We start from the raw sequence: 15,809 nt of genomic DNA, 5'->3' as shown, positions 1-15,809 counted from the left end.
TTGGCAAACGGACAGTTAGCGAAACACGAACCTATAACTGTATGGTGTTCTTAACCATGCCCTGAAAAACCAAGTGTATGTAATCCAGAGGGAACTGGGATACCACGTATATGCTTCGTTTACTGAGAGGAGAATGTTCAATATGGTGTTCCTCATCCGACATCAGCCTAAATTCCTCTCCAGTTACCAATGCTGCAACCAGGTCAGAAAAGGCAATCCTCCCCCTCGTAAATTCGCCAAGTGCATGACATCTTTCACATCCGTGGCGCGCATTGTGCCCTTTCTCGCCTTTGTTGAATGCATTTGCTGGGGCATCGCAGATGAATGCACCCAGCCCAACATTGAAAAATCGTCTTGACCGGGTCAGGCCTTCCTGGAGAATCACCTCCAACTCTTCCACTAAATCATGTAAAAAACAGCGGCTGATTACGGTTTGCTGTTACCTAAGTACACGACAATGGTGCATGCTCTCTTCTCAGGCAGTTCCCTGACAAGTCGAGGAATTTGTCACAAGCTCACAATTAAACTCCTAAACAGATGCAGTCCATCTATATTTAAATCGAGCGTGAGGGAATCCACGCCAAGTGCTGCCAGTGATTGGCCAATGGCCGCGCAAATGCCGTTTGCAACTGCAAGGTAGTGATGTTTGCCACCTGCTAAGCGCTTACTGCAACTTTCGTTTGAGCTGTCAGCATGGTGTGGGGATTTGCAGGCACGTCTGAAGTGTTCTTGTTCAGCACCATCAACAGATCTGCAGGAGGTGAGTGGGATACATTTAATTTCAGTGCCCAGTCTGCGATGTCACGCTGGAAATCCTCTCAAGGCTCACTATGATCAGGGCGGGGAGGATCTGGTTTACAATCTGCTTTAACTCCCTGGTAATTATTGGTATCAGTGTATGATTCCGCCACCCTGATCAGGGCTTCCACATCGGTCTGTGACAGCTGAGTACGATTTGCTTCCAGAACTTTCCACGTCGTGAACATTTATGTCAGGTCTATTGACCCCAGCAAGCCGTGAACTCTGGGCAAACTTGCTCTTGGAGCACTTGGAGACAAATCTAAGGATTTGTGTCCGTTGCCGTCTGCTGACTTCAAATGTTCCTGAACTCTAGACTTGATCTTCCCTTCTAACCTTCGTTCACTGTATGGTGAGAAATCACCCACGTTGTCTGCAAAAAGAAAGAAAGCAATAAGTAATGATTGTGTGCGAACTAGTAAAAACATACAAATCATGGATTAGACATACTGAGTGGCTTCACTTCTTCGTCAGTATCTTGCATGGTTGAATCCCCTGCACTTTCACGTTGGCTCGATAAGACTATACCACGTAACATCTGGGCAGAATCGCAGTGTTCAAGCTTTGTGAGGACCGATTCATCTGATCTATGCTTACCATCTCCTAAATATAAAAATAAAATTATTAATTCCCGTCTTGAGGATTTCCCCGCGGTATTACACTTAGCAGATACCCGTGAGACATCACCCGTGTTAAGTGCCTCGTCCGTCTGCTGAGTGGATTGGAACTTTACTCGTATACTTGAATTTTGTAGGGCGTTAGTTATTGAACAGTCTAAGTGACATGTAAGCCCTTGAAATCATTGTTGTGCTACTGCTTCACTCTGCGTATTTTCGCGATCGCCCAATAAATTTAAGAGTTTCACACAAGCCAGCAGACAAGCAAGTAAACACACAGACAAGCATAGGCTCGAATTCGATCTCGCCTGCACAACTGTGTCCCTTAGCGCGCTGTGCGCTAACAAACACGAGAGAGAGAGAGAGAGAGAGAGAGAGAGGAGAGAGAGAGAGAGAGAGAGAGAGAGAGAGAGAGAGAGAGAGAGAGAGAGAGAGAGAAGGAGAGAGAGAGAGAGAGAGAGAGAGAGAGAGAGAGAGGGAACAGTGAGTTCCGCCGGTCATGTGAGGTCTCGTGTGGGGGTCGCGCCCGATCCTGCTGCCGGGGGGGAAGCAGTGCCTGGGGGAGGGGGAGGGGAGGGGGACTGCGGCGGACTTTGCCGGGGACGAGTGGGGGACACGTGTTTGGTGGGAGACCGCTGCGTCAGATTGGGCCGGCCTGCGGAGTGGTGCCGATTGTGCAGCCAGACAACTTTCCGTGTTGTAGAAATGGTGGGAGATTGTTCGCTTACAGCTTCAGTGTCATGAGACGTCGGCCGACTGCTTCTATGAAAAGTGTCTCGTTGTATTGCAGCCTGACGATACCTCCGTCAAATGGAATTTGAGGCTGCCCTTGTATCCATTACCAATTACAGCGAACCTACACCCAGCAGAGAATGCTATGTTAATTGTGGTACGATACGACTGCGGCATTTTTGCGACTGGTGAGGCTGGCTACAAGCTACTTGTCTCGCTGATCCTAATATCCGTCGTGAAAATGCGTAATTTCTTCAACGATGCAGCATCGTAGCTTTCATCACCACGCGTTTTCAAAAATCGGTTAATGGAATATGCGACAAGTAAGAGGAGGTACGATCTTGCGCGAATCGTGATTGATACATTTATCTGGTATTTAGAGTCCAATAATATTTTTAATGGGGTATCGTAATATCGTATCATTTTTAGATTCTCTTAATGGTGTATAATTGGCATACTTTTCAAAGATGGAACTATCTGATGCATGTCCTTCGGCTGGGGTTATGTTTCTCCTCGTCGCAAGATATGTCGTAACGGTGGTATTTCGCAGCACTTCCGTTGCTCTGTACTTCAGGTCCCTAGCCTGAATACGAAGGTCGTTTGCTCGAGCAAATCCTAGCAACTATTTTTGTGAGTGTGACATTGCGCTGTGACATGACGCTGTCTCCGCAAGAAGTGTCTAGGACTCGTGGCGTCAATTAAGACACCATACGCACTGTCGTCTGCATGCTAGTGGGTGATTCCTGCAGTATTGGCTATCTGCCAAAGGACAAGTCACGTGGAGTACGCCGCACATTCTCTTTTGAAGCAGCGACATAATAATGCTTGATCCGCGTCATTCTCGTGCGAGATCCTTGCAGCTCTGTCTAGACTCACGGGCTCCTTCTAACACTCTCCCCTTCCAGTTTTCAGTGATAATTAGACAACTAACCCTCCTCTCTGCTTTCACACTAAGATATGATAAGATAAAAAAAGAGTCTGCAGGTAAAGGGCGGAACCAGTCGAGGTAATTCGTTGCGCCGCCGCATGTCTCGTAGCCACTGGTGACCGGCGGTCGGGCGGAGGTGTGGATGGGCCACGCGATACCCCGCCGCGGTGACCGGCGGTCGGGTGGAGGTGTGGATGGGCCACGCGATACCCCGCCGCGGTAACCGGCGGTCGGGTGGAGGTGTGGGTGGGCCACGCGATACCCCGCCGCGGTGACCGGCGGTCGGGTGGAGGTGTAGGTGGGCCACGCGGTACCCCGCCGCGGTGACCGGCGGTCGGGTGGAGGTGTGGGTGGGCCACGCGATACCCCGCCGCGGTGACCGGCGGTCGGGTGGAGGTGTGGGTGGGCCACGTGATACCCCGCCGCGGTAACCGGCGGTCGGGTGGAGGTGTGGATGGCCCACGCGATACCCCGCCACGGTGACCGGCGGTCAGGTGGAGGTGTAGGTGGGCCACGCGGTACCCCGCCGCGGTGACCGGCGGTCGGGTGGAGGTGCGGGTGGACCATGTGGCACCCCGCCGCCCCCCTGCACCAGCACCACCTCTGTCCACCTCGCACGTCACAGCATGCAGTGGCTGCTTCTGAGCAGCGTTTTCCCCTGTACTGAGTTGGGGAGGGCTCGGGACCCTGGGAAGGAAACGCAGGCAGCGGCGCTGCCTGGTGGCATGCGCGACAGTGGTATAACTGCTCTCTGAGGTGGTGTATAATTGGACCATTGTTTTAAGCCTGCATTGTGGCTTCTCTCTGTCGCTCCATTGTGCTGGATGTATGTTGCCGGTCAGGAAAGTGTAAAGACGTTGTTGAAAGTGTGAGGACTTCCGTCGCCTAATTTGAAGATCCATTCTGAATATGTGCTGATTGAGTGTCATACCTTTGCAAGACAGCGTACGCTCTGTTAAATGTCAATCTGTTGTATTTTCACGAGGCGTACAAATAAACAGGTTGCATACGCAGACGAATGCCTGCGTGCTTGCTTGAACGTCGTGTTTACATGTTTTAATATGGAGCTGCTGTTCTGCCACTTCAAGCTCTTAATCTTGGCTAACAGTGTGTGCGCGCTGTAAAAGGTTATAGAGATATTGCGCATAGTCGTCTGTGGCGATGAATTTCCCAAATGAATTAGGCTATGAGGAAGGCTAGGATGGCACACAGCGCTTAATCCGTGCCTGTGCCTTTCGTAGACACCGTTGCTGTTCTCTGTTCGTTTTTCACACATAAATGTACAGTTTTGGCCAATATCGAAACTTCTCACCTTTCGGCATGAGTCCTAGTCAGCTGCTGGCGCTTTTATTGTATTTTACTGCAGCTTTGTTGTGTTTCTATGTTCTCGTCCACTTCTCGTCATGCATGGTTTTCGTCATGATTTTGCTTTGTGCACGTATATCATCTGATCCGATAGTTTCCCCTCAATGATAGCACCTCGGCACCACGATTCGACTTCCTCGCTTGCTTCCACTGGTTTGTTTTATTTTCAGACTAGACTTCCAGCAGATGATTGCTGAGCGGAAAAAGCAGCTGAGCATTCGCTAGCCGGTGTCCGAATCTGTGCTCCGAAACACGTCCTAGCGGTGCCGCTTGGAAGCTTTGACTGCGACGGCGGCCGCCGCCGGGCGCGGCGCTGCCGGCAGCCGTGGACCAGTCTAGTCGTAACAGAAGTGGACAGAGATGGCGCTGTGGCGCCACATGCCTTGGGTGCCGCTGGCGATGGTGGGAATGGCCGGTGTCCGGCCGGTCGCCGGAGCTCCTGGTGGCGCTGTCGTGTAACGTGAGACCTGAGCGCTGGCGCCGGTCCGCGCCGGGCCCGTCATCATCGCGCGGTCGTTCTGCTTCGGCTGACATTTGCCGCCTGAACATTGTGTCCCGTTAATTAATTTGCTGTGTACTACTGTGCAGTTGTATGGTCGCTTTACGGTTAAGCGTGATGCGAGCACTAACGTGCGGCTAGGTGTTTATGGGTAAAACATTGTGATACTTTGTGGATGCTCCAGGCGTCGGTCTGCCGTGGAAACCAGGAGGTTTGCCCGCGACGCCGCCTGAATCTAATCGTACTTAAAAGGAAGTTATACTTTAGTAAACTTCTTTACGGATAGCGCTTTCGACGGATATTCATATCCACGCAAATTGTGTGCGTGAAAAGTTAAATAAACTGGAGACCCCGGTGTTTTGTGACAAACGGTGCGCGCACAGCCTCGGCGTTGTGTGATGACATTCAGCTCGCTGCTGTAAAATAATGAACAGAGGCCAGTTTTGTAAAAAGATGATCGCCGCTCCCTCCCCAAAATCAAGCGCAACAAATATATATATATATATATATATATATATATATATATATATATATATATATATCCTATCCTAGTACAAAAATATATCTTCTTACCGGGTTCTATAAATCATCCTAACAACCGGCGCAAATTTCAGCGGCGACGACTTTTTTAGACTCAAAATCTGCGGTTACGTATCAGAGGTATCACATATCATCCTGCAAGCAAATGGCTTCTGCGTTTTAAGATGGTCGATTATGGTCATTGAGGACGACAACATGGTTTTTGGTTATATATTAGGTTCAACAAGTGTCTGCGTGCAATTTGTTGTTTTTGTATCGCAATAACATTTTAACATCTGTGTGATAAACGAAATTCTACTCGAGTGGTAGGCAGTGGCCAAAGGTACACAGAAGGATACACCTCTTCACATGCGTTACTCTTACGTTTTCACACTAGTTAGCATACGAAGTATTCGGGGTCGCTTAGAAAAGCAAAACAAAAAAATTGCAATGCGGAGCAGAAATGAAGGGAGTGTGGTTGCGTTACCAGTCGGTAAAACCCTTCGCTAATGAGTGGTAAGCGTCAGATTGTCATGGCACTTAGTGGAGAAACACTTCTTGAGAAGAGTTCAGTGCGTTTTAAGGAAAGCCCGCTGTACGGCGGACTGTCTTCAACACTTGGCGCTGCCATAAGCGTTGCTTTTAAACAGCACCACCATGCGACTTTCTTCGAAGCTGAGAGAGCCTGAGAGTCAATCTGGGTTTATGGATTTCTCGTCAAGCTCTTTAAACACGACATTCGTGGCCCTATAAACTTTTTTGCAGAACTTTCTGTCGGAACGCCTTTTTTGCGTGAGAGTCGACCACCACCTTCTAGATTGGTGATTGCAGGTTGATGGAATAACCCAAGGAAGGGTTTAAGCGTGATACGATAGATGAACTGACACTACGCACCAGCAATCCATCAGTCGACCCCTCTTCGTCAACGATTTTGCCATCTTGTCATGAGCATGAACGGCAGCGGCTATGGAGTGACGGATGCAGATGGCGCCTGGAGGCTTGGGGCATGTTCAAGGGACTCGTTCTCAACGGCAAAGACAAAAGGTGTCCGCTTTGTAGACGTCGAAATTATTCCAACATGCAAATTCAGCTATACAGGCAGCTGATACCATTCCCACCAAGTGTGCGTTTTCTCGGAATTCACCTTGATAGCCATCGGACATACCGCCCTCATGTTAAAACCCTAAGGAAAAGGTGCTTAAAATCTCTCAACATTCTAAAAGATGTCGCGCGAGTATCTTACGGGGCTGATAAAAAGCGCTTGTATTTTTGTGCCGTTCTCTGATCCGCCCCGAGCTAGGTTATACCTGCTTCATATATGACGGTGGCTCGGATCGTGTCAAAAGCGCCTTCAATACGGTACATCACGCTGCGCTGGAAGTGATCACTGGTGCTTTTCGGACGTCTCCAGCGGCGAGTTTGCTCGTCGAAGCTAATGAAGCGCCGCTAGCGATCCACAGAAAGTTGTTAGAGTTACGGTCGCCAGCAAACTGGCGCCATTCCTGGATTATCCCACACATAGTGCGGTGTCTTCATGTCAAACATCGCATGCTTTCCGCAGCGAGCGAACGCGAAGCGCCGTGCCTTTTTGCCAGCGTGTTCACAATGACCTTCGTGAGGGTGGATTGAGCTTTCGAGTCATGATGCGCCCATCTAGCCTGCCGGCCCCTCCATAGACGCCAGTATCGCCAGCCATTATTGACGTGTCTTTGGCGCACACTCGAGAACACATGATACCGTGTGTTCGTGGGTGTAGGAACAGGGGGGGGGGGAGGGGAGGGGAGGCAAGGGACCAATGCCCCCCTCTTTGTTGGGCTTTTGGCCTTTGGACCAGCAACGTTAGCTGCCCCCCCCCCCACACTTTTTCAGAATTAAGTTGTGCTTAGCTTACTTCTGTACTACCAGGAGCATGCCTGTAAATTTACCTATCTCACCGGCCATCTTCCTGATGATGCGTCATCTTTGTCATTTGCCCACTGGCCATCGTTCAGTGTCACAGCCGCGGGGCGGACGCCGCGCGGCCTGTGGAAACTGCAATGCCGGGCGTCGAGGCTGTTGTTGCAAAGATTTGCGAGCGCTTGCGCTCAAACCCATGCCATATCGTTTTCTCAGTGATCAGTCCTGACTGAATGCAAAACCATTTAAGACTAACATGAGATAGCCATGTCCATGTAAGTTTTGGACTCCATTTCGATCTTCAATCTTAGTTCAGAGGTCCTCAATATCTCCGAAGAACAGATAAAAATAGCTGAACTGGAGTCTATATGATAATTGTTGGACCACCTGCGGCGGTCAGGAATCTGCTCAGTCATTGAGGGTTCCTATGTGGATCCGGGGCCAATTGTGTGGGTCAGAAGGCCTCCCGCGTCAGGGAGGAGAACAATATGATTTGATATACCTCTCTAAGGGCCTCCGGATCAACCAGGGGATCCCGCCCCATGTCACCAGAATGGCAGCCGGAGGACTTCCCGCGATGGAACGGTATCACCTTCCAGCCTTGACCGGGAGCAGTAATGTGCCCCTAGTGTTCTACTCAAGGGCCCCTTGGACGGAAGGAGTCTCTTTATTGTTGAATAGAGTGGGTCGAGCTGAGTTCAGAAACGAACAAGACCATCCCATGCTTGGCTGAGAGCGTTCATTTTTTTGCAGAGTCGGCAAGTGATAAAATGACATCAAAAGGTTTGAACATACGCGCGTGCAATTTCGCGAACTAGTACTGCGATGGTAGCTCCAAGAGGCCGGCGCCATGGTTAATATTTCCGATTAGCAGTTACAGCAGCACGAAAAATAAAGATTCTACCTCAGCGCTTCCAGTTTCACCACCAGCCTCCAGCACCATTTCGCGGTGCTGTTGGGGCCAATCCAATCTTATCATCAATCTAAAAATCGCGCAGGTGAAATATACGCCCTGATTATATTCCAAAGGCAAGATTTGATGTCCTAAAGCTTTCAAACGTGCTTCCTTCAGAAGCGTCATCGCTTTTGTACACCCGCAGGCCAAGGCTCAATGTTAGCCGCTTGGCCGGCGCTGTGTGCGCCAGGGACACTGCAACGCTTGGCGTCGAGGCTTGCTGTTGCTAAGACTTGCGAGCATGTATGCTCAAAGCTACGGGAAGGGGGGAGGGGAGGGGCAGCGGATGCAAACTGCCCCCATCTTTTGAGACGGGAGCAACTGCATCCTTTTGCCCACCCCCGTAATTTCAGATGGTCCAAAGGGGGTATGTGGTAGTACTTGCTTATTGTATCACCAAAGCAAGCGTAGAGGGCCCATGTCTGGTCCCGGAAGGGGTCATCTCAAGCTCAGAAGAGAAATGTTTCGTGTCCGCGAAGGGCCCATCTTGGGCTGGAAATGGCCTATTTCGAGACGAGAAAATACTCAAGTCACTTCCAGACGCGGTAGGGGTCTGGAAAGACCTAGAAACGGTCTAGGGGCACGGCCTACCTTGTTAACATAAACTTCTGGCAAAAATCAGGCTCTGCTTTGTCAATACAAACTGATGCCCTATTTTATCTCAAAGCCATATTCATGAAGTCCTTAATGTCTCCGTACAATCAAGATCAAAACTCTGGCATAGTTTATTGGCGCTATCGGCTTGTAAAGAGTGAAATGGATCATTGTAAAATGAAAGGCGACGGCGATTTATTTCGCGCAGTCGCGTTAAGCACAATTTTTGCAGTTTTTTCCACTCTGAGCGGCAAGCAGAATTCACCTCTCGGAAGCGTCTGGCTTCTGTTCGAATTATGGAAAGAAAGAAATCATATTTTAGAAATATAGGTAGTGTGAATTTTATATATCTACCTACACACACACACACACACACACACACACACACACATATATATAACACACACACACACACACACACATATATATATATATATATATATATATATATATATATATACATATATAAGACAAGCATACCCTCATTAACAACTAGGCCACGGTCGGCGACTTTGGGGGCCCTTTTACTATCACGGGGTCTTTTGTCAACCCTGTGCCTCCCCTGTCAACGCTCTGGCTGCGCGCCTGCGGGTTAGCGGTACATTACCGCTGCATGGGACGTATTTATACAAATGAGACGCCATTAGAGATCACGTTGTTGATTTCAGCATTGGATGTCAAAACGTCAAACATCAAGGTCGCTTCTAGTAGAAAAACTAAATCAAAGTCGAATGACGAGGTAGTCTCAAATTATCGCGGAATGAAACGGATTTAGGCAATGCAGGCCTCATTAGAAAGCCCGTTGTCGATTACAGCCTGAGCTTCCAAGAACGCCAGAGTCAATGTCACACCCCAAGGTGAAACTGCTTTTGGAGCTTTTTTTTATCGCGGCAGTGGCCTTTGAAGTTTGACGTTTTGATGGGACCTGGGCTGAAAGCGACCACGCGCTTTCTAATGATGCCTTTTTGCAGATCAGTCCCAAACAGTGGAGAACGTGGTACAGCAGCATTTATTTCCTTTTTTATATACCTGCCCGGGCTAAGTTGGGTACCTTGCCCCCGGTCTGAAAGTGAGGGAGGGGGAGGGCACCCTCCCCCTGTCTCTAAACCTGTGTATGTGTTGTGTGATGGGTTTGGAGTTATTTTTCTGACAGCATCGACCTTCATTATAGCAGGGGAACTGCTTAAACGACGTTATGAAACAGACACTGGTTCCACTGTCAAAATTCGATGTGAATATGGGCAAGGGAGGTGTGGTTCTTTGTATTTTCGTTGAGGGGCGGACAGGGGAGCGGCGGACCCACACAACTTATCCATTCTATCTTTCAGAACTGTGTCTCCACGGATTCCTTCCTATATATTCTGTGGTCATAATTTGGACTTGCTATCAAAAATTTTCCATGCTCTTGGTATTTTGGTGTTAGGAGTTCAAAGTTCTTATCTGAGTTAACGGTCTGCAACAATTTAAGAGGCGCTGGTTAAACGACGTTGAAGTGTTAAACAATGATTACATGGATATGACTCAATATTTTGAGCTGTTTTCATCCTCAAGATCTTAAAACGATGTGACCTAAAGACCTTAAAATGATGCGACTAAATAGCAGTTGGTTTTGATCCAGCACATAATCTGTCTTCAACCAAAACAAGATGGAAATGATTGTAACTAATTATTAGAAGCTATGAACCGTTTATGAAGAAGCGTCACTAAAATACTTTACCCCCATCTGCTGTCCTGTGCTTATCCTGGAGAGATACGGTCTTGAATGTGAGAACAACTCGAAATATTGAGTGCTGCAAAAATTATCATTGCTTAGGTCATGTTGTAGACATACATTTTCTAGCGTTTCATTTTCCCCACCACCCGTCCGGGGTCGGTGGAGCGTGCCGGCGGGGCGGGGCACAGCGAACAGGCCGGCCACGGTCAGGACCTCACCTCCGCCGCACCACACACAACCATGGGGCCCAGAGATGTATGTGTAAGGTGTCAGAGAACACCTATGTGCTAGCCAGTGAATGATTGTGCAGTTTGGCGAGCGCCGCTTAGAAGCGCTCCTCGGCTATCTGAGTGCAGTGCTTGACAGTTAGGCTGCAGCCCGTACCTCCCTATGATGAGGAGAGAGCCGCGACTGCCGGCCGAGGTCCCCAGCGACCGCTGAAACAGAACATGAGACGCTCTCGGCCTACGTGGATCACCTCCGCCTGGGACTGCACAAGGCGTATGACTTCGCGCGACAACACACAGAGGCGACCATCGCTGTAAGCCGGGATTTGTACGGCCCCAGTTAAACGCGTTCCACTATCAGGCGGGTGATGCGGTGTACCTGCTCCGGAAGGTGTACCCGCCCGAGTCGAGTATCACAAGGTCGTCCCGCCCTGGAATCCAGTGGTGGTGCTTGCACAGACAGGTGAGCTAAGCTACCGTATTGAGCTGTGCGGCGACAGGCGCAGGACACTGGTGGTCCACCACAATCGGTTGAAGCCGCGTAGCGGTGACACTGCAAAGCAGCAGTCGCCGTCAGCAACACTGACATACCAGACTGCGCCGGCCACGGCGCCGCACAGCCAGACGGCACAGTTGCAACGCCAGGTGTCGACTCAGGCAGTCACACCAGCACCGGCCGCACCGATGTCCACAGACGGACAGCAGACAGCTGTACCTTCTGAACCAGCCGCGCAATTTGTGTGCCTGTCCGTGACTCAGGGGACTGACGTGGCTGGGTGTGAGCCTGAGGGTTGAGGCCGCGAATCTCGCTCGAGCCCAAGCCGCGTCTGCAAACTAGCCGGCAGAGGCTGATGCTGCTGATCTCACGTCATCCCAGGCCGCGGTTGGACCGCCTGACGAGCCGGCGACGGCAGCGATACCGGCCCCAGTGCCCCATCCCGGCCCATAGTTTACGTATCTCGCGGCCCACGTCACCACTGTCCCTCCGTAACCTGGTGCGAACCAATGAATCACCACCAATTCCAAGTCCCCATTCGAATGCGTCGAGGTCCCTGATCCCGGTGTCTGTAGGGCAGCCGTCATCGAACGGTCATCGTGAACAGTGGAGCGCCCGAGTCAGACGCTCTCTTGATCGATTTAGCCGATGACTGGGATAGCTCATGGTGTATTTGTATTCTTTAAGTTACCATGCTGTTTAGATTAGCTGCAAAGATGTGACGGAAAGTGCTTAAGGACCTTTCCTAATATGCACGTTAAGTCATCATTGTGCCATGGATTAGTCATCACGTCATGGATGAATAATTCAACTATGGGGGAACTCGTCTTTTAAGAGGGGTGTGGTATCAAGTGTCAGAGAGCACCTATGTGCTAGCCAGTGAATGTTTGCGTAGTTCGGCGAGCGTCGCTTAGAGGCGTTGCACTCCGCTCCTCCTGTCCCAGGCGAGGGACGGGGCCGCGGGGGCCAAGAGAGGAGCGATAACAGCGAGAAGATTCTGAGAGCCGCCGGCGAGAGGACGGACGTGCCGGCGGGGCGGACTGTGAGGGAGGCCTGTGACGAGTGTCAAATGCAGAAGTGACTTTGGACGTACCGTGTGTGCCAGTGAGCCGGAGGCGAGACACTGGAACAGCGGAACTTAAACATGCGGTTCCTCCGGACAATCGAGCCGCATCGCTGATCGGATTGTGGGGAAAGCAGTGTGGGCCGCCCGGGCAGGTGGGATGAGCCACCGCTCCCCCCCCCCCCCTCACTGGAAAGGCCATAACAGTGGCCTCTTCCTCCGAAATGGACCATCATGTCCAAACGGAACGTCTGCCCTCCGCCGGCCGAGCCAGATTAATGGATGCGGGACGCCCGGTCACCGGTGAACAACATGTCATGTTTTGAAGGTGCTCGTCGCTGCCCCGGCCACCCGCTTCATTGTAGCTCTGTGGCTTATATGAATGTCTGTTGATGTCGGGTGTGCCGGAGTCACAACGTGTCGAGTCGTGCACTAACATCATCTGGCTCGTATGCTGACCAATGGGCCCCTCAGTATTAATTCGCTCTTGTGGGGAGGCGTGACAGCAACAGCTGGCGGCGCACAAACACCCAGCGGCGGTCCGGTAGCAGCGCAGAGCACGCACCACATCGCAGAAACTCCCCCACAATGTCATGTCATGTCATGTATTTACTACGAATCGTTCCACATGTATGGCCTAATAGATAAGACAGTAGAAATAGCCTCATTCCTCGCAGAAAAACCAGGAGAATAGAGATGTAATTGGGTTGATATTTCGGCAACACGCCGTTATCGAAGCAATAGCAGAGGTCTATCTTCTGTTACTGTTTCGATAAAGGTATGTTGTCGAAGCATCAGCTCAACTATATCTCCACTCTCCTGGTTTTTATGCGAGGAATAATGCTACTGCTACTGTCTTATCTATGTGAATAATGCTCGTCACTAATGTACTGAACAACGCATGTATGACTTAATGTTTAATTCGAGTCTATGGGTTAGAAGTTACGCGATAAAAAGGAAGATGCTACGGTGATGAAAAAACGTCAAGAGCTAGAGAAAGACCAAAGTCAAACGAAAACCTCTTTTTCACATTGGGCAAGTTGATATATGAGCGCAGCACGGCTCCGAGAGGTCATAACGGCCGGCGGCAGGTAGTCCTAGGACGAGGCCACGCGATATGAAAACACCCTACGTGACATAAACAGCCGGAAAGCGGGCAGCCCTAAAGCGCCGGCCACCACCGGGCTCACTCAAAGCGGTCCGAGGGGGCGAACAGCGACCAGACCGCCACCGTGGCATGGGGGTCATTTCGGGCCCTGGAGACGCCAGTGCGGTCGCGGCGCGTCATTCATGCCACGCCAGCCCAGCGACTTTACAATCGGTAAAATGTGATCTCGACCCCGCGCCGTCGAGATGCTTCTGCCCGCGAAATTCATACCTTTTTGCACCCGGCCGAGAGAGCTGCGGCGGCCCCGCCCCTGACTGGGAGCCAGCACAATATATGATGGAAAACATGGACCTGGATAAGGAGTTTGCGGGCTTCGGGCGTGAGATGACAATGAATTTTATGTAGACCAAACAGAATGGAGTTCCACTTTTCGACATATTTGGATATGTGCTCCTCTCTCTCATCAGCTGAATCCGGATACTACTCCCCTGGTTAGACGCGTCTAATGGCCCAGCCTACAAACATTTCGTTTTTTCTCATATTCGCGTTAGAGCCCGAGGCCCCTGACTCGGTTTCACACGGTTCGCCGCGGTACAGATCCCGGCGGACCGGATATTCGGACATGTCGGACATCCCGGCATCTCGCTTGTGCTGGACCAAGCCTCCCCCCCACCCCCAGCCCCCCCTCTCCTATGTGACAGGGCACCTTAAGGGAAGGGCCCCATGTCATTCAGGGGGCTAGCACCGAACAGGGTCCCTCTGCCTGTTTTCTCTGGGGCCCATGTGCGTCGAACTGGGATCCCTGTGCCATTTGTTAAACCCGCTACGTCTGGGAACTTTTTGCGGCGGTGAGTGGTGCTGCGTCGATCCAGGGTCAACAGTCTCGGTCAGAGGGCATTCGGCGTCAGAGCGAGGACCAATGTATCCTGTGTATCAACAGCAACCGATAGGCAATGAGGAAGGGGAATGGAAAAGCCCTTTAGCCCCGATCGGGAAATGCATGGGGTCTCCAGTTTTGCTTGAAGGCTCTATTGGGGTCTGGCTGTTGAAGGGGGGGGGGGGGGGGAAGGGCGCGTGATCCAGGAACTCCCTGCGACTCTGTTGCCACCTGCCGCCCAAGCCAGCCGTAGATCGTCGAGGAGTGTTCATCACAAACTGCCGCCGCTCCGAAACCAAAAATCCACAAAAACGTTTTCGCATCAAAACATTTGCCATCATCGCCACCTATCATGGCATGGCGAGGACTGAACGTCATGTTGCTGCTGCGTTGGGTATCGGCAACGACTTGTCGTGAAACGACATTCCTCATTTTGTTAACAACAGAAGCCACGGCGGGCGATGCAGGCCAAACAATGTTTGTTTCCTGTCATATCTGCTTGCTCGTAGCATAACCTCACGCAGACACCGTCCTCAAAGACCAACTCCCCCTCAACAAGTTGTGATCTGTCCATGGGCTGGCACACAAAGGCACACTTCCTGGAGCACCACAAGGCAGGGGCGGGTCCAGAGAGGGGAGACCATGGGGATCATGCCCCGCCCCTTGGGCCCCATGAAGCTTTGATGCCCGAAAAGGCAACACATGTCATCGCAAAGAGACAACAATACCTTCATTTCGGAACCACATAACCTATATTTTTGTGAGACACCAAATTGTACGGGCACCACGACATTCATGCGATGCCGCTTGACGAAACCCTCCGTCGTGCCACTCGGCGAGGGAGCACCAAACCCTTCATTTCGGGGCACCATAACCTTTATTCTTAAGAAGCACCCAATTTACGAGAGTACCAGACAGGGCTCGACCCTCTATTCTGAAAGAGCCATGAATTCAGGGGGCACAACTATTTTGAGCTTTCCGCCCTGATGAAGTCCTGGATCGAACCCTGGGGAAGGAGGCACAAAAACCTCCCTTGCGGGGCAGCATCATCTTTATTTCAAGTGGCACTTAATCGAAGCGGGACATTTACAAAATCCAAAACCACAATTTCGAATCAGGGCACCAAAATCCGGCGGCATCGCAGTTAGTGTGTCTTTCACTCTGGGAAAAATCTGGATCCGACCGTTCAGGGAAGGGGCACCCTGTTCAGGGGAAACAGGCACCAACAGCCTTCGTTGTCATTAGGCTTTACGACGCACATAGCTGCTGAGGCTATAATGGCGTCGCCTGCCTCTCAACCTGGCAGGAAGGGCGGGCACCACGGGGAACCGAATGCCAAATCATCTTGTTTCACAGACGCCCAGTAGTAACACAGACGCGCTAACCACTACACTATCGTCTCCTCAGCCTTCTTACCAGCA

The sequence above is a fragment of the Pollicipes pollicipes genome, unplaced genomic scaffold, assembly GCF_011947565.3.
Source record: "Pollicipes pollicipes isolate AB1234 unplaced genomic scaffold, Ppol_2.1 Scaffold_5724;HRSCAF=6776_pilon_pilon_pilon, whole genome shotgun sequence".
In the NCBI taxonomy this organism is placed as follows: domain Eukaryota; kingdom Metazoa; phylum Arthropoda; class Thecostraca; order Pollicipedomorpha; family Pollicipedidae; genus Pollicipes; species Pollicipes pollicipes.
This window is presented reverse-complemented; position numbering follows the sequence as displayed.